The sequence below is a fragment of the Furipterus horrens genome, unplaced genomic scaffold (assembly GCF_987537825.1).
Source record: "Furipterus horrens unplaced genomic scaffold, mFurHor1.1.pri manual_scaffold_8, whole genome shotgun sequence".
Taxonomy (NCBI): Eukaryota; Metazoa; Chordata; class Mammalia; order Chiroptera; family Furipteridae; genus Furipterus; species Furipterus horrens.
In genome coordinates this window covers 45,695,937-45,714,770 of record NW_028327178.1, presented here as the reverse complement: position 1 = coordinate 45,714,770, position 18,834 = coordinate 45,695,937, and the positions used below count along the sequence as shown (strand labels likewise).

General features: G+C 34.4%; 1 pseudogene; it reads right to left on the bottom strand.

The window, feature by feature from the left end:
* Positions 1–17,424: 17,424 nt before the first annotated feature.
* Positions 17,425–18,084, bottom strand: LOC150002845 (PRELI domain-containing protein 1, mitochondrial-like; annotated as a pseudogene).
* Between the last annotated feature and the right edge of the window lie 750 nt (positions 18,085–18,834).

The window sequence follows — 18,834 nt, the reverse complement described above, 5'->3', positions numbered from 1 at the left end:
CATGTTCATGGATGGGAAGAATCAACATGATTAAAATGTCTATACTACCCAAAGCAATTTATAGATTCAATGTAATCTCTATTAAAATACCAATGACATATTTCACAGACCTAGAACAAAGACTTCCAAAATTTATATGGAACCAAAAAAGACTCTGAATAACCAAGGCAATCTTGAGACAGCAGAATGCAATAGGAGGAATCACAATACCTGACATCAAACTATACTACAAAGCCACCGCCATCAAAACAGCCTGGTACTGGTTTAAGAACAGACATATAGACCAATGGAACCAAATAGAGAGCCCAGAAATAAACCCAGGCCTCTATGGTCAACTAATATTCAATAAAGTGGGAAGGAACATAAAATGGAAGGAGAAGAGCCTCTTTAACAAATGGTGCTGGGAGAACTGGACAGGGATGTGAAAAACAATGAAACTAGACCACCAACCTATGCCACACACCAGAATAAACTCAAGCTTGATCAGACATAAATGTAAGATGTGGCACCATAAAAATCCTAGAGAAAAACAGAGGCATGAAAATTTCAGATATCCCATATAACAATATTTTCAGTGATACATCTCCTAAGGCAAGGGAAATAAGGGAAAAAAATAAACAAATGGGTACTACATAAAACTAAATAGCTCTGCTCAGCAAAAGAAAACATCAGCAAGATAAAAAGGGGACCAACCATTTGGGAAAACATATTTGCCAATGATACATCAGATAGTAGATTGATCTCCAAAATATATAAAGAATTTACATATCTCAACACAAAGAAGACAGGCAGCCCAATTAAAAAATGGGTAAAGGACCTGAAGAAACATTTCTCCAAGGAGGATATACAGAGTGTCCATAGGCATGTGAAAGAATGTTCAACATCACTAGCCAAAAGAGAGATGCAAATGAAAACCACAATAAGATATCACTTTACACGAGTCAGAATGGCCATCATCTACAAATCAACAAACAAGTGCTGGTGAGGATGTGGAGAAATGGGAACCCTAGTGCACTGTTGGTGGGAATGCAGACTGATGCAGCCACTATGGAAAACTGTATGGAATTTCCTCAGAAAACTAAAAATAGAACTGTCTTTTGAACCAGCGATTCAAAAGAACCTATGCACCCTTGTTCATAGCAGCGTTGTTTACAATAGCGAAGTTCTGGAAACAACCTAAGTTCCCATCTATAGATGACTGGATCAAAAAACTGTGGTACAATTACACAATAGAATACTATGCAGCAGAAAGAAAGAAGGAACTCCTGTCATTTGAGACAACATGGATGGAACTAGAGAGAATTATGCTTAGCAAAATAAGCCAGGCAATGAAAGAAAAATACCATATAATATCACCTAATACAGGAGACTAATGAACACAAACAAATGTACAAATATGAACAAGGGACAGAGTAACAGTTATCAGGGGGGAAGGGGTAGGTTGGGAAGAGGAGAAGTAGGGAAAAGTTTTAGCAAAGGAACTAATATAAATAACCCATGAACATGGACAACAGGATCGGGATTGACTGTGGGAGAAAGGGTGGGCTGGGTTGGTGGTGGCAATGAGGAAAAAGTGGGACAATTTTCATCGAAAAACAATAAATTAAAATAAAAAAAAGAATAGAAGAAATATGGAAAGGATGATACAATATATATACAGTTGAAATACATAACAATTATATGTACAAAAATATATAGGGAAATATGTAAATATATATGATTATTGGGAAGACGATATTAACTATGCGCTATTTGCCACTGTATCAGTATATAACAGTGTATAAATGCTTGTATTGATGAACACTTTGAATATTTAAAAATTCTACTATTATGAATAGTACCACAAAATCATTATTGCAGATGCCTGTCTATAAGTATTATTGCAGATGCCTCTTGTATTAGTTCCCAAATTAATATTGTCTGTCTTCTTCTAATGTATTATGGATATTAAACACTTTTCTTTGATGACTTACAGTTGATTTTTTCAGATCTTCTTTTGTCTTTTGACTTTATGTTGTTTAATATGCAGATATGATTCTATTTTTATCTAGTGGACAGTGTCACCCCTTTCTTTTACAAAAACATTCTTCACCCTAAGATAATTACAGAACAATTCCCTGTTTTCCTTTTATTTATTTACTTATTTATTTAGGCACTTTCAACCTTTCTGACTGAGTTTGCTTTCAATTTTCTTGTTTAAGCATCAGAGAGGGGATTTTTTAAATGCAATTCATCTTTCTGTATGTATGCATAATTTTTATTGTGATTTCTGAAATATTTAGATTTATTTCAATCACATCATTTTTCTATTTACTATCTTTTATTTCACTGTGTATCTTTTGTTTTCCTTTCTGACTTTTTTATATTGTTAATTTATAAGTACTCTTTTTATTATCTCTCTTATGGTTTAAACCCTTATTTATTTTTTAAAAATGTCTAAACTCACCCAGTATTTATCTTTCTCTCTCCCAAACTGGAAAAAATAAAACTTCATTTAGTAAATTAAGACACCTCTCTGATCTTGTCATTACCATATAGGTTATTAGCTTTAGGTCCTTACTTTAAAACAAAAATTTTTATTTAATGTTTACAGTTGATAGTTAATAAAATGTCCTGGAATTTGAACAACTTTGGAATTGCATTTGTTTTTTGAATACCACAGTTTCCTTCTTTGTTTAGTTTTATTCTTGCTGGAGTATATATTTAATAGTTCTTTTAATGAGAGTCCATATAGGTGGTAAATTCTTCTGGTAATTATAATTACAAGCATTCTTTATTTTTCAAATACTTATGAATAACAATTTATCTCTATATAAAATGTTAGGTTTACAGCTATTTTACTTCAGTGTTTTCAATATATTATTCCTTTGTCTTCCAGCATGTATTACTACTAATGTCTCTTGATGGTGTAATTAGTCATATCATTGTTGGAAATACGTTCTCTGGTGTTTTTAAGATTTTTCTCTTTATTCTAATATCCCACAAATTCACCACTAAATGTCTATACATTCATTTATTTTAATTCATTCTACCAATAACTTGGTGTATCCTTTGCTTTGTAAATTTTTTGGCATTTACTTCAAATTTTATTGCTCTGACATTTTTATTCTGCTTTTATTTAACTCCTATTTAATGAATGTGGGAGACACACCACATAATCATAATGTTCCTTTTACATTTTTTTTGTACACTGTTTCCCTATGATATATCTGAATAACTCCCCAATACTGTTTTCTAGTTGTCTAACTCCCTCTTAAACTCCATCCAGTTTAGAGCTTATACCTGCCTGTCATTGTCTCCTCTGGAAGACCCTAGGCTTTACTTTCACTCATTCCTTAATATTTCAATTCCAGTAAGTCATTTTGGTTTCAACTTTGAATTACACAGTTTTGCAAAAGTAGGTTTACAGTGGTGAGTAAACAAAACATAAAATTTATAGTTGTATTATTATTATTGTTTTATATTATAACTTTAAACCTACTTATGCCCACACCTGTATATTCTTGGTTACTGCTTTGTGTTTGTAGCAGATGAGATGATTAGAGAATGAACTATGTATATAAATTCGTCTGTCCATCTTGAATTATTTTTAATTACTTAAAAATTTTCAATTACAGTTGACATAAAATATTATTTTAGTTTCAGGTATACACCCCAGTGATTAGGCATTATACAACTTACTAAGGGATCATCTTGATAAATCTTATACTCATCTGACACCACATATAGTTATTACAATATTATTGACTATATACCCTATACTGCACTATACATTCCCATGACTATTCTGGAACAACCAATTTGGTCTTCTTAACCCCTTCACCTTTTTCACCACATCCACCACCCCTCTGCCCATCCGGAACCATCAAAATATATTCTTTTTTCTTGTTTATTTGTTTTGCTTTTAAGATTACATTGTTATATATGCATCTATTTCCATTTTATTGTTCATATTTTTGTTCTTTTCTTTTTCTTAAAGAAGAATTTTTAACAATCATATAGTACTGGCTTGGTGGTGATGAAATCCTTTCATTTTTTTTCTTGTCTGTGAACCTCATTATATGTCCTTCAGTTCTAAGTGATAGCTTTGCTGGGTACAGTATTCTTGGTTGTAGGTTCTTGCTTTTAATCACTTTGAATATTTGTTGTAAATCCCTTCTGGTCTGCAAAGCTTCCATTGAGAAATCAGCTGACAGCCTTAAGGGAGCTCTATTGTAAGTAACTAATTGCTTTTCTCTTGCTACTTTTAAGATTCTATTTTTGTCTTTAACATTTTGCATTTTAATTATGATGTATCTTGGTATGGGCCTCTTTGGATTCATCTTGTTTGGGCTGCCTCCTATACATACTCCACCTGGAGATCAAACTTGCAACTTAGGTGTGTGCCCTGGCCACAAATCAAGTTCTGCAACTAAGGTGTGTGCTCTGACCATGAATCAAATTCATAACCTTTGGTGTACAAGATGGTACTTCAACCAACTGAGCCACCTAGCAAGGGCACCATCTTAATAAAATTTTAAGTGTATCAAACTTTGTTGCTAACTATATGCACTATGTTTTTCAGTAGATCTTTAGTACTTATTCATCTTGCATAACTGAAACTTTATACCCACCGAACAGCAACTTCTCATTTCCCCTCATTATAGCCCCTGGAAACCAACATTCTATTCTCTGCTTTCTTGAGTTTATCTATTTTAGATACCACATAAGTTGAAATATACAGAATTTGTGCTTCTGAGACTGGCTTATTTCACTTAGCATAATGTCATACAGGTTCATTGATGCTGTCACAATGATAAGATTTCCTTCTGTTTAAGGCTATATAATATTCCATTTTATTTATATAACACATTTTGTTTATCCATTCATCTGTCTATGAACATTTGTGTTGTTTTTATATCTTGGTTATTGTGAGTAATGCTGCAGTGAACTTGGATGTGCAGATATCTCTTCAAAATTCTGATTTCTATTCTCTTGGGTATATACTCAGAGGTGGACTTACTATGTCATATGATTCTATTTTACTTTTTTGAGAAATCTCCATACTCTTTTCCATAGTTGCTAAACCATTTTATATTTGTACCAACAGTATAAAAGTGTTATGATTTCTCCACATCCTTATAACACTTGCTATATATATATATATTTTTTTTACTTATTCACATAGTTATTCTTTCCACTTAGCCCTGGCTGGTTTAGCTCAGTGGATTGAGCGTCGGCCTGCGAGCTAAGTGTCGCTGGTTCGATCTTCCAGTCAGGGCACATCAGAGAAGGAAAACTCTGACTCCAAAAAACCTCCGCTGCCTTGCGGCATACCTCTTCAGGGGAAAGGCTAAGGGAGTAAACCCCGACAGAAAATCCGGAGCCGGAGTCCCTAAGGCGTTTTGATGTTGTAGTCAACACCGGCAACTCCTGCGGCGCACCTGAAGCCAAGCTGTATTGACTCCGTCTTTCCCTTGGACCCTTCAGCTGCGAAGAGAGGGGGGGTCTGCTGCATGGGCAACAGCAGACCCTCCATATCACCCTGCCCAGGCTCTGTAGCTTCAGCTTCACTGGAGAGGACACTCCAGCGTCATCACAAGATGTCGATTCAACACGGGAGGAGACAGATACGATGTCACTCCCGAGTCGGACTGCACAGCCATTCTCGGCGGTGCAGATAGACTCTTAAGAAGCTACACCATCATCTCTCGAGACGGACGGCTGCCGACGACTCTTTCCACTGCTCTGTAGTCCTTCTTACAGCTCCACAATTCAATCTGGAGTCAGTTTCCTCTGCCTTAAAATTTTTTTCTATATTATTTTCTTATATTAGGTGTTCTGGTAACACATTCTTTCAGTTTTTCTTTGTCTAAAAATATCTTTATTTTCTCCTTCATTTTTAATGGTGAATTTACTGGATTAAATTTAGGTTGCAGTCTTTTTAATTTTTTTCTTTAAGCATTTGAAGACACAATTCAATTGTTCTCTGACCTAATTTTTTGTTGTTGTTGATAAATCAGTTATTGGTCTTATTTTTGCTTCTTTGAAAGCAAGATGTTTTTAATCTTATTGCATTTAAGGTTTCTTTCTCTTTGGTTTACAACAGTGTAACTATGTACCTTGCTATAATTTCTTAGTTTTTACAATAATTGAGATACATTTTAATTTTTTAATATATAATGATGCTTTTTATTGGTTTTGGAAAAGGTTCATTAATTATTTGTTCAAAAACTACTTGTTTTATTTTTTCTGTGCTCTATATTTTTGAAATGTAATTATATGCATATTAAGACTTTACACTGTATTATATATGTCCCATAAATATTTATCTTATATATTTTGTTCTTTTTTTGATTCTATAATCTCTGTCTGGATGTTATTTTATTCTATTTTCCATTCTCCTTATTCTTTCTCCAGTTGTACTTATTGTAATATGCTACCCAACACAACAGCTGAATTTACTTCTTAGTATTTTTATCCTCACCTGAGAATATATTTTTTACTGTCTTTAGAGAGAGAGAGGAAGGGAGGGAAAAAGAGTGAGAGAAACATCAATGTGAGAGAGAAACATTGATTGGTTGTCTTCTCATATTTCCGAGGACTGAACCCACAATGGGTGTATATGTTGCCCTGACTGGGAATCAAAACTGCCACCATTTAGTTTACAGGACTGCACTCCAACTAACTAAGCCACACCAGCCAGCACCAACAGCTTAATTTTTAAGTTTAGTTTTTGTATTCTGAATTCTAAAACTTCCATTTAGTTCCTTTTTATGTTTTTTTGTTCTCTTCTAAAATCTCCATCTTATCATCTAATTTCTGAATATATTAACCACACTTATGATGCTTATGTTGAAGTCGATTTCTGATATCCTGTGGATCTCTCTCTCTCTCTTTCATCTTTTGTCTTATTTCCTGATATATCTGGTAATGTTTGATTGAATACTACTTACTATGTTTGAACAATTATAAAGAGAATTTCAGGCCCTAGCTGATATTGTCTTCCTCCTGCTTTCACTTCTGGCAAGCAGTTATGTATACAGATCACCTTCATACTAACATAGATTGAGTTAACTTTATGGTATGCTTTAGACTTTGTGAAAGTCAAATTTAGCTGTAATTCATTCCTACTTCTGGAGTGCATCCAGCTTTTCAGGGGGTTAATGAGAAATTCCCTTCTCCTTGATGGACTCTAACTCCAAGTTTTGTATGTCAAACAATTAAGACTGGAATTAGTGCTCAGTTTTAGACTCACTTTGTGATTTGGAAAATGCCACATAAATGTAGATTTTTTTTCCCTTCTCTCTAGTATCTTTCTACCTTAAGTACTTGCTGTTCTGTTAGCTTTTTGATGCTAACACTTTTTTTTCAGCAATTACAGTTAATTTTAGTGGGAGGATTAGTCAGCAGGAAGCTAGTATGCCTTTATTAAATAGATTTTAAAGACCATGTTTTTTATTTAAGAAGATATGAAGAAACTGAGAGAGCAATTGGTAGTTTGGAGAGGGTCCTCATACCCTCTTTTAATTGTAAAGCCAATATATTTTTATCAAAGTTGATAAAGAAAGCACGGGGGCAGACAATAAAAGAAAGCAGTAGATAGGACTCTTGACCTTACTCTTGCTCTGGTTTTGACTTCATCTTGCTTTTTTGTTTTATAATTGTTTCAAACTCCACTATAGATTTAAGGTGTCATATAAATACAAAGTATTGTGTTAAATTTAGACTTAATATTTTTCCTTTAGTAAACTTTCTACTTCCATGTTGTCTTTCAGTTTTATCACTTATTCTTTGCAGGGTTTTTTAAGTTTATTTTTTACTCTTTTTATTTCCATTATCACCATTCTCTATCATGTAAAAGACACTTTATACCCTGTATTTCTAAGGGAGGTAATTTAAAATTTCCATCTTTGTCTCTACTGTAATGAAGTAAATTAACAAGTATTGTTACTTCACAGATATTTTTAAGAATACCACTAACCCACTGAAGACCAGAGTGGTGGTAAGAGTCCTAAAAATAAACCTCAAGGAAACAATGAATCTCAAGTAACAAAGGCCAAATATACAATATGGAACCTGCTGTCCCATATATATACATAATTTTTATTTATTGTCAGTGATCTTAATATTATTGAGGGAACTCATTTCCTTATAGTCTGTACTTGAATAATATTCCAACTAATCTCACCATTTTCTTTTTATATTAAATCAATTAGTGTGACATTGGTTAATAAAATTATAAGTTTCAAGTATAAAATTCTATGATACATCAGCTGTATATTGCATTTGGTGCCCACCATTCAAAGTCAAATTTTGAAAACATTTATTCACAAAGATATACAGGGTAGGGCAAAAGTACATTTGTAGTTATGAGTATGTGAAACATAGTTTATTCTTGTATTATTATTTATTATTGTATTGTTTTCCACATAAACAACTATAAACTTACTTTTGTCCCAACCTGTATGCACCCATATGTTCATTGCAACACTATGCATAGTGGCTAAGATATGGAAAAACCAGTGTCCTTTGATAGATGATTAGATAAAGAATATGTACAATATACATAGAGAATGGAATACTAATCAGCCATACAAAAAAATGAAATACTACCATTTATGACAACATGGAGAGACCTTGAGAATATCATGCTAAGTGAAATACGACAGGAAAAGTCAAGAACCATGTGGTATCAGTCATGTAGGATATAAAACTGAAAGTAACAAATGATCAGGACAAACAAACAAAAACTCATAGTCACCATTTTCAAATTTATCCTACCAATATATGCTGGAGTGAGCTTTCTAAAACACAAATATGACCATGTTACATCACTATCTCAATTATACATCAGTATCTATTAATATCTGTATTATATATTAATATATTTCAAATGTTTTTATAGATTTCTGTTACTTAAACAAAGTTCAAGTTCCTCAAAACTTATAGCTTGTCTCATACACTGCCAGTCTATCTAAATCTAAATCTTTCCTGCTTACATATGTATTATGGTATTTTGACCATAATAAAGACATACTTCAAATATATGGGATTATATTACATAAAAGTTTAGCACCCATATTGTAAGGAGACTCTTTATCTTGCTGGATTAATAAATAAGCAGCCATGTTGGGGGAGCCCATAAATCAAAGAAATGAAAAAGATCTTTAGGAACAGAAGGCAACATCCAGCCAACAGCTAATCAGGAGCTGGTTTCCCAGTTATATAACAACAAGTGCATTAATTCCACCAACCTGAGTTTGGAAGTGAATCTTTCCTCAGTTAATTTTCTGACCAGACCACCTTTTTTTCTTTTTCTTTTTTGCCTGATATCTGGATGGCAAGATTGAAACTCTGAAGCAGAGAGCTCAGCTAAATCATCCCCAGACTCCTGTCCTACCAAAACTGTAAACTGATAATTGAATGTTGTTTTAGGCTGCTAAATTTATATGGTATTGTTGCACAAAAGAAAACTAATATTCATATCATGGTATTCTCATTTTCATACTATTGTACTTATAGTTCCTTCAGCCTTGATGCTGTGATCTATCCACCTTTGTTCAGCTAAAAACTACTGTTTGTTATTGATGACACAATTTATCACTTCTACAAATCCTGTAAATTATTTCCTAATCTGCCTTTTGCAAAATAGTAATAATCGTTCATCTTGCTCTTTAACCTAATTAATTTTAAACTTTAATTTTTGTAAATTCTATACTATTTTAGGTAAATTTATTTTTCATATACTAAACTTGAGGACAGAGACTATATCTATATCATGTTTATTTTTGTATCCATAGTGCATACCTCTCTGTGCAGTACTATAGGCACTTCAACATCCCTTGTTAAATTCTTATTATGTATATTACAATTGCTCTAACTTTACTCTTATTTCTTTCCCTAGAATGTCTTTCTATTTCCTTCCCTTTATACAATCTAAGTCGTTATTCAAGGTCAACTACAATTTACCACCTCTTATTATCTTTGAGTATGTACATTTGACAATCTAAAATTCTTAACAAATACAAAATGTAGATTTGACTGCAGAAGATAGGGAAGTTGCCTGGCTTTCTTATCATGCCTCACTGCTCAGAATTACTTTCCATCATCCATTCCACAGTTGACAGAAACACTGCCTGTTACAGTGAAGCAAGGCACTGATTAAAGCAAACTGTTTCTATGTCCTTACTTATGGTCCTTTTGTGTAAAGTTCCTGTGTCTTATCATTCATATTTTGAGAGGCATCCAAAACTTGTTGTTTTAGATTCCAGAAAAAAATGTAACAAATTAGAAACAAATGGTATATAACATTACTATGACTAATTTAAATACTTTGATAAGAAAATTTCAAAAATACCAATGAATAATTAATAAAGAACATAATCAACTTAAAAAATTGTTTTTGGCTACTAATTATCATGTTCTCTTTGTTTTCATAATAGTACTAAAATATTTTACATACATACACACACCATTTCACATAAGGCTTCCAACTGCATTGTGGGTCAGCATGGTATAGGAGTCAACAGGATAGATTATGGAATAATGATAATGCCCTTTTTACATTGGCTTGTCGAATTAATATATAAAGAGCTCTTAGAACAGTGCCTGACATTCAGTAATTGTTGGCTAGCATTATCATAAAAGTAACATAATTACAGAGATTAAGTTGCTAGCTAAAGGAATATCACTAGCAGGTTCAGCTGCTGAAGTTCAAACCCAATCTTTCTGACCTTAAATCTCATGATATATTATCCACTACTCTATATTGAATGATAATAACTTTTTTAAGTTTATTATAGACAAAGAGGTATAAAATGGAACAATGATATTTCTTATTCAAATTAGCAAAACTTAAAATGTGGAAACAAATCTAAAAATTGTGAAACCATTAAAATTAGCAATCTCATATATTTGTGACAGGAATTTAAATGATTACACCTTAATAAAACCTAACTCTATCATATATAATCTACTATTTAATCATTCCCATTTGATGGATCTGTCCTAAGTAAGGAAAATAAGAAACTGTGTTCAACAATCTTAATCACTGAATTATTTATAATACTGGTGACTGTCGGAGAATAGTACAATGGTTAAATAAATTATATTATTTGAATTATTGAATAACTCATCATTATATACTTATATATTTTTGAATATTATACTAATATTAAATTTATGTTTTTAAGTAATGCTATTATACAGAACTATAGATAAAATGATGTTATTTTTAGAGTATTTTGATTCATTTTTATAAAATTTTACATACCAAATGAGGTCTAAAGGGAAATAAAACCATAATGGAAATAGTGTTTATATATGGGTGAAGTAAATGACTGACATTATAATTTTCTATATGAACATTTATTTACCATATACATCTCTATACATTTTAGACCAGAAAAAGAATCAGTATGGTTTTAAAATAAGCTAAAGGCCTACTTATAGTTTATGGGTTATTGGAAGAAAACAAATTAAAAAATTGTGAACATGTTTAAAATGTGAAGTATTTGTAAGATCATGAAAACAATATTGCTAGATAACCCACCAATTGATATAGAATTATTATACTTTTGCTGCCCTAAGATGACATTTTCCATAATAGAAGTATTGTGACTTGGAATGAGACCCACTAAATTGTAATTTATTTCATGATTCTGTGAATTGCCAGTGGATCTACCAGAGAAAGGAAGGAAAACAGCACAGTGTATGTCTCCTACTCCTGCCTGTTTCTTTTCATGGCCTTGTACTGAGAGACCATGATCAGCCATGACCATACATGTCCCTTATAGTCATTGCAAGAGCCTTATAGCCTATCAGCTCATATCAACATGGAACCCGATAAAATTTTTTTGTGTTTAACATAGATCATAGTTTACTTTTTTAACTTTAGCAACAATGTTGTCCAGGAGAAAAAGGAAATGCAAAATATTCACGTCTTCCCATCTTCCCCAAATATCAATTATCAGCATGTGCATACTGCATTTCCCTAATGACTTGATTTGCTCAATCAGCAGAGAACATTATTTGTTACTATGAAATAATAAATACTATAAATCAAAGCCTAAGCTTTGCATTTCCTCCACAGTAAGTCTGGCTGTGTGGCTCCTTAATGATAACCCTTAACATATTTAGGTATCGCTAATAATTACAACTAGCCTTCCTAGAACCATCACCTTCCCTTTATTTCTCCTCTTTTTAATTGTCAAACTTCTGGAACAATTAATCCCTCTACTATTTCATTTCCCTTTTTTTCATCAAAGAAAAATAAATTAAGTTGGCTGTCCCCTCAACACTACTAAGAGACTATCTTCAACATTACAGACAATTTGCTATATTCCATGGCCACCTTTGGTCATTATTTAACTTGATTTTTTTCCAATTTTATTGAGAAATAATTGATCTATATTACTGTTTGAGTTCAAGTATATGATATGATGAATTTATTTACATATAATGTGAAATGATTACCACAATAGGTTTAGTTAATATCCACCATCTCACATAGATACAATCCCTGGCTGGTTTGGCTCAGTGGATTGAGCGTCGGCCTGCGAGCTAAGTGTCGCTGGTTCGGTCTTCCAGTCAGGGCACATCAGAGAAGGAAAACTCTGATTCCAAAAACCTCCGCTGCCTTGCGGCATACCTCTTCAGGGGAAAGGCTAAGGGAGTAAACCCCGACAGAAAATCCGGAGCCGGAGTCCCTAAGGCGGTTTGACGTTGTAGTCAACACCGGCAACTCCTGCGGCGCACCTGAAGCCAAGCTGTATTGACTTCGTCTTTCCCTTGGACCCTTCAGCTGCGAAGAGGGGGGGGGGGGTCTGCTGCATGGGCAACAGCAGACCCTCCATATCACCCTGCCCAGGCTCTGTAGCTTCAGCTTCACTGGAGAGGACACTCCAGCGTCATCGTAAGATGTCGATTCAACACGGGAGGAGACAGATACCGTGTCACTCCCGAGTCGGACTGCACAGCCATTCTCGGCGGTGCAGATAGACTCTTAAGAAGCTACACCATCGTCTCTCGAGACGGACGGCTGCCGACGACGACATAGATACAATAAAAAATCATTTCTTCCAGACTCCTAGGATTTACTCTCTTAACAACTTTCCTATATATAATTCAGTATTATTCACTATAGTTATTTGACACTGATGAAGATTTCCTTTAAAATTATTTCTCCTGGCTTCTATGACACACTGCTATTTCTTCTTTAATTCCTTTTTATAGCAATGCTTTTTTTCTGTCTCCATTGTAAATTCTTCTTCCTCTCCCATGTGTATGCCACAGCACTATGTCTTGGACTCTGTGCTTTTTCACCTTCCACGGATATCCTTCCTCCTAAGCTCAAATTGGGAATAGCCCATATCTTACTTCGACAACTCCATTTTGAAATTGTATTGGGACTTCAAACTCAAAATATAAATCTAGTGCAAAAATAGGCTGGGATTTTGAGTTTGAGTCCTACTTTACCAATTTACCAGCTGTCACATTGGACATACTATTTAAATAAACTCTCAGAGGTTCAGTTTCCTTATTTGAGTTATCAGGAAAATTAAGATAATCTGTGCAAAGCAAAAACAGCACAGCTCCAGTCACATAGTAGGTGTTCAGCTTTTGTGCTTTTTCTTGTGATTTTATTCCCCATATATGACTTGTTAATACACCTAATCATTCAAGTAACTTGAGCATCAGCATTTATTTTCCTTTCTTCCTCATGCGCCACCTAGTTTTGTCAATGGCCCTATTTAAGTATATCTTAAATACATCCACCTGTTTAGGTTTCCACTGGCATTTCCCAAGTTAAGGCTCTCAACATCTGACTATTTCTGATCTGTTATTACCATCAAAACCCACTGGTTTTCCTGTGTTCAGTCTCATTCATTCAAATCAACGAACCCCAAAGTCACCAGATAAAGTTTAATAACGTTAAGATAGTTGAATATTTCTTATCTACTAACTAGCCCTTTCAGTATAAATTTTAGGCTCTTTAATTGAACAAGGAAAGGCTTTAGAGATCTTCTCCCCACCTCATCTATCTCCATCTCCTCACATTCACTTTATTAAATGTTCTGGATACAATTTTCAGTTATCTTCTCTTGACTGTGGTATAACATTTTACACTTGCACATGAAAAAGATTTAAATGTATTATTTAATTTTATGATTTATGAAGTATATTGAGTTTTTTAAAGAAAATAACACACACGCACACACACAAACATTATTTCCTCCACTTTGAAGATCCTATGGAATTATCAAAGAAATAGTGAAGACAATATTCTGTCTCATTATCTGATTACAAAACCAGACTTAAAACGCTGGCAATTAAATTCTGTGATAACATAGATTTAAAAAAATATCAAGAATCTGCCAATAATTGCAAAAATGAAATGAAAGAGATTCTAAGTGCAACAGGACTAGCTCAAATATTTAACAATTAAGTACAGAATATAAAGCATTGGGAGACTATGTTATGAGAAACATAATAGGTCAAGAATATTTCCAGATAAATGGAATATTCAAGTGATACTATATTAGGGAGTTAATTCCAATTCACTGCTTGGTTTCAGAAAACAATATCTTCTAAAGCATAGTTATATTCTCTTCATTTTTGATTTAGGACTTGTAGTGAGACCTTGCCTGTGCCAACCATGGTTTGACATTCACAGTATACTTCTGAAATGTAATCTTTCAGTTGGCAGAAATTGTGCTCTTAGAACATACCATATTCTTTCTCACTTCCTATGATTTCAGACACTATTTTCTTGCTTGAAATTGTTCTTCCTTGTTCTTATACTCTTTCTTTAGCAAAATTATACTTATCATTTAAGTCACCTCTGAGACATCCTCTAGGAAAGGCTACTTGGAAGTCTCAATATTTGATCCAGTTTTCCTCCTGTGTCTTCCTATGGTTTCATTTCTCGCCCTGACTTACAGTCACCTCATTTATGGTATTGCCCCCATCATAGTGTCATCTCAGTAATGTTAGGGACCTTGATTTACTTATCATTGTATGTCCAAGAACTAGCATAGTGCCTGCCTCTTAAGAGGATCTCAAAATGCATTTGGACTTATACACTTAATACTTTTAAAGGTGAAAGTCAAGAATAAGTGATAAAAATATTCTGCTTACCTACATATAGAACCATTTTTAATGGTTTATATTTTCAATAATTTTCTCTAGCCATTGCTAATAAATGCTCTATTTTAAAAATAGTTCTAATGACATTTCTTCTAATAATGTGCTTAGCGCACTGAGGATGCTGTCATTAAAGTTCTCTGATGAAGACCCTTTTCCTAATATGGGTACTAGTGTATTTTGTTTTGCTTTCCTTATTCAGTATTTCTCTTTTATTAATTTCCTTTAAATTTTATTTTTATCATCTTGTCATACAAAAGCATTTATTTTCTTTTTGCTGTTATTTTTAAGGTGAAGAGAAGTGACCTTCTGTTAGCACTTCCCTGGTGCCTGATAACAGTCACTTCTCCCTGGGCTGACAGCCCTGGGCCAGTCATTATCAAATATGATGCTACTGAAATTTTGTGTATCACACCATAACAGTAGTTTTTCACTCAAAGAAGTGATGAAAGTTTTTCTATGATTAAAAAAAATCTGTCAAGCTTCTGAAAATTTCTTGAAGCTTTTATAATCATAATTATTTGCCTACAAACTGCTGCCCCTAAAAAAGCATTTGATTATAATTTACTGAAGTATCTTAAAAAGAGGTTTTATTCTGTTTTTACAAAAAAAGAAGCAAAACTGTGATCCAAGTTCTTATAGAAAAGAGAAAATAAAACAGACATAAGAAGAAAAAAGGTGTTTTCATTTTTAAGTTTCCAAAGTGCTGGGAAAGACAGACACATATAGATACATCAGAGTATATTTACATGTGTGTTATTGTAAAAATGGTTTGAAGGTTCAGAGTATGAGCATGATTCTAGATGTATCTTAACCTCACAAGAAATTACTGAGGATTAAATGAGACGATGCACATGCCTGCTACATAGAAGGTGTTTAATGCATAGTAACTACTGCTGTAATTTGCAAAGAGCTAAGAGAATATAGAAGAGAAATGCTTACCCATACTTGGAATGATCAACTGAGGCACAAGAGTAGGCCACAAGAGACATCCTTGTATCATTTGAAGGGCAGAAGGTTAGTAGCAGTATTTTGTATTCCACACAGGTTGCAGATCTACTGACTCACCTCATTGGCAAGAAGCAGTAGCTGAACCTGGAAGTGTTCCATCTTCCCCTGGAGTATCCTTCAGTTTTCTGACTCGTAACTGTGTGTTTGTGTTTAGCTTTATGATGAAGGGCATGGCTTCTGCAAGATACCCTCATTACCAAGGCCAGAGGAAACAAGTCTTACATTCAGTCTATTTATGTCATTTCAAGCTCTTGCTTTTGGATTCCATCCTGTTTTGGGTCTTCCCATTTGCATTTATACTTATTTTGACTCTGCCCCGTCAACTTCAACATCTAGCACCATATGAAAAGATATCAGTCTTAAAAGCTTTCACAGTTATGTAAGTCAATCCCCCTAAAACAAATCAACACAGACAGAGAGACAGACACACTCACTCACGTGTTTGTTATGCTTCTCTGGTTGAAGCCTGACTGATATTTTCTGTACTACTGATATTCCAGTTTTTTTTTTGGTGGGCACTACCCTAAGGCCTTATCTTCCATTGCATACATACATCATGCCCCTAAAACGTAAAAATTCCCCTGTCAGTGTCTCTGAATACAATAGCAAATTTGTGGCTACTATGACATTTTATATATACTATTTACATTTATTTCAGAATTTCATTATTATTTTATATCATTACTAATCTGTGAAATAAATGAAAATATGAAGGTGTAAATGCAGTATTTAAAAGTTGAAATGAATAACCAGTAGAAATAATTTCTTCAAAAGCAAGATTACAGTATTTGCCATAAAAAATTGCATAATATTGAAGGGGCAAACTGTGTATATGGTTTTTATTCTAGAGGACAGCCCATTTGTCTCCTAATCATTAGGGGAGAGGGAAGGCTGATTGAAATCAACAAATATCTATTGTCTATTATATGCTAGATATTGTTCCAGGTATTTGGAATACAGCAGAGAACAAAACAAAGGTCTCTGCCCTCATGGAGCTCAGAGTCTAGTGTTCTTTACCTGCATCTTGTCTGTGACCCCGGGCAAGTCACAGCACCTCTTTGTCCCTCTGTCCTCAGATACTCTATGTGGAAAGAAGCAGGCCCAGCTCAGATCTGGGTAATGTGTCTGGTGCACTGTAGATATCAGACAGACACCACACCCAACCCACCACCCAGACAGTAGATGGGGCTGGAAGTTGACCTTTAATAATAAAATACAGGCAGGAAGGAAGGCAGAGGGAGTAGAGCCGGGAAGTTTGGTGTGCTGCCACTCCAGGGCCTGGGCTGGCTACACAAACTGCAGCTGCTGCTTAGTGGCTGCCTTGCTGACAAGGTCCATGTTCTTCTCTGTAGTTCTCAGTTCCATCTCCTTTGCCTTCCTGTCTTCCTTGGCTGTCTCAACAAGGGTTTTGGAAGGGGCCTCACCTTGCAGTTTGATCAAGATCTCTTCAAAACCCTTCACCTCCTTGGTCACATTGCTTTTGTACTTGGTGAGACCAATACCTGGACAGCACTGCAGATGCCAAATAAGCTAGAGGAGCCCCAGGCTTCTCAGTGGATTTGTGGTCCAGCCACAGTTATCAGAGTTCTCACAGTAAATACGTCATTCCTCCACCACCATCAGTCAGGTGTGATTGATGTTCCAGTTGAAGGTTTTCCTGGTCTGGTTCTGTGGGTCCACAATAGAATCATCCAGGATGTATACCCATTGAGCCACATTGGCAGGGAACTGTCACTTGGCCTAGTGGGACATCCTGCTTGGTTTGGCCAGGAGTCTCTGGGACAAAAGCTACTGATCAGAGGTCAACTCGCAGTGCACTGTTTCTTCCATCAAGGCAAGTTTGTTATAGGAATATGAGTACTGCTGCCAGAAGGCAGTGAACACTTGGTCCCAGTAACTCTAGAGCATGCTTTTGCCCAGGAAATACTTCACCACTATCCAGGCCATGGCAGCATCAACATCCTTGCAGCAGGAGAGGTGCAGAGCCCAGGGGCATGGGAGGGCAGGCACATAGCTCAGTCGCAGTGGCACCGTGCCCCACGAGCTGCTGCCACTATGAGGTGTTCTACCTTCTAATCATTTTTACAAACACTATGCATTTTTAGAAATCAATAAAGAGAATCAAAATAGGATAAAATAAAAATAGCTGTTAATAATACTTATATCATGATCTTCCCTTTTTTTTTTCTATTATTAGGAGGGATTTTGAAATTTGAAAAGATCACAGTCTGAAACAAAGAAAAAACTCAGTACAAAAATTACAAGCAGATAATTATGTGTCATAAATGTGTTGACCAAAAGGTTTGTTTGGTCTTTTCTTGTAAGATGGCACTAGTAGAGTTTAGTTGTCTTTAATTTCATTCAAAACAATTTTGTTAGATTGTATTGTGACAGCTGTCATATCAGGGTAATTTTAAAAAACTTATCAAAATTGTTGAATTTTTGTGTCCTCATTTTAATATTGAATATGGAAGAAAATATGCAACATTTTTGGCATATTATGCTTTATTATTTCAAGAAAGATAAAAGCCCAAATGAAATGCAAAAAAAAAATTTGTGCAGTGTACAGAGAAGGTGCTGAAACTGATCAAATGTGTCAAAAGTGGTTTGTGAAGTTTTGTGCTGCAGATTTCTCTCTAGACGATGCTCTATGGTCATCTAGATCAGTTCAAGTTGATAATGATCAAATCAAGACAT